Here is a 1,048-nt window from a genome sequence, read left to right as displayed (position 1 = left end):
GACAGAGAGACACCAGGCCCATGCAGCCCCACCACCTTCACACCACCCTACTGAATGCAGCAGTTTGTCACTTCATCACCACCTCACGTTTGGTCAACGTTACTCCAGAAGAAACAATGTGTTTGTGGCGTTCATGCAGGCTGAGACCTCCTCACTCACAGCACCTGCACGCAGACCTGGCGGCTCCTGCTACAATGTTGGCTTTAGGTCTTCCCATTAAATTTATTGCCCTACAATAAAGCAGCGATCGGTAGAACAGCTGCCGTCCATGTAATGAGCAGAGAAACAGAGCGAACCAACGCAGGCCAGTTCATGACTAATGACAGTAAATCCATGTGGAGGAGATAAACGCTGTCCTAGTCAACTGCCTGCCCACAGCCTGAGAACGTGCCAGCTTGAGTAGAAATGTGGTCCTGCTTTACCAAATATTAAACATCAAGGTCCTCATGGTGACAGCAGCCCGGCTGTGCAGCGTTATCCAGTCGCCTTATTACACTGCATAAATCCTCTCCATGTCAAGCACCAAGCCTGGATTTTACAGCCTAATTTAATTCCAGCTATCTGGAGCGCTGCTGCACGCCACGTGTCCCCGCTCTGATGTTGAGACAGTGATGAACTGGGCTCTAAAATGTCAAAAAGTCGAGAAGCAGAGACGCCTGCAGAGTGAAGATGCGTGCAAGGCTTTGATTTTTAATGTTCGACACCACCAGGGACATTAAATTAGATTCAAAATTAATCATTAAATTACAGAAGCCTTCGCTCAACCATTCAAGTCACTACTTTCCTTTGGCAAAACAAATTTGTATTCATATAATTAAGGGCTGCCTCCTCTGTGCCTCTAATTGGATCTAAAGTTAATAATCTTGTAAAAATGCATAGAGGGAGGAGATAAGAGTATAAAACCGCACTTCTTGAGGAGAAAGTAGAACCTGTGCTGCCAAACACTGAGCTGTTCAAAAACTTGCTCACATTACTGAGGAGACTTTAAGAGCAGCGCCACCATCCCCTGACTGCGTGCGCTCTCAATAAATTGTACTACAAGGCAATA

This window comes from Aulostomus chinensis, chromosome 16 (assembly GCF_037954235.1).
Source record: "Aulostomus chinensis isolate RoL2024-O1b breed Wild chromosome 16, RoL_Achi_v1.0, whole genome shotgun sequence".
NCBI classification, from domain to species: domain Eukaryota; kingdom Metazoa; phylum Chordata; class Actinopteri; order Syngnathiformes; family Aulostomidae; genus Aulostomus; species Aulostomus chinensis.
This window is presented reverse-complemented; position numbering follows the sequence as displayed.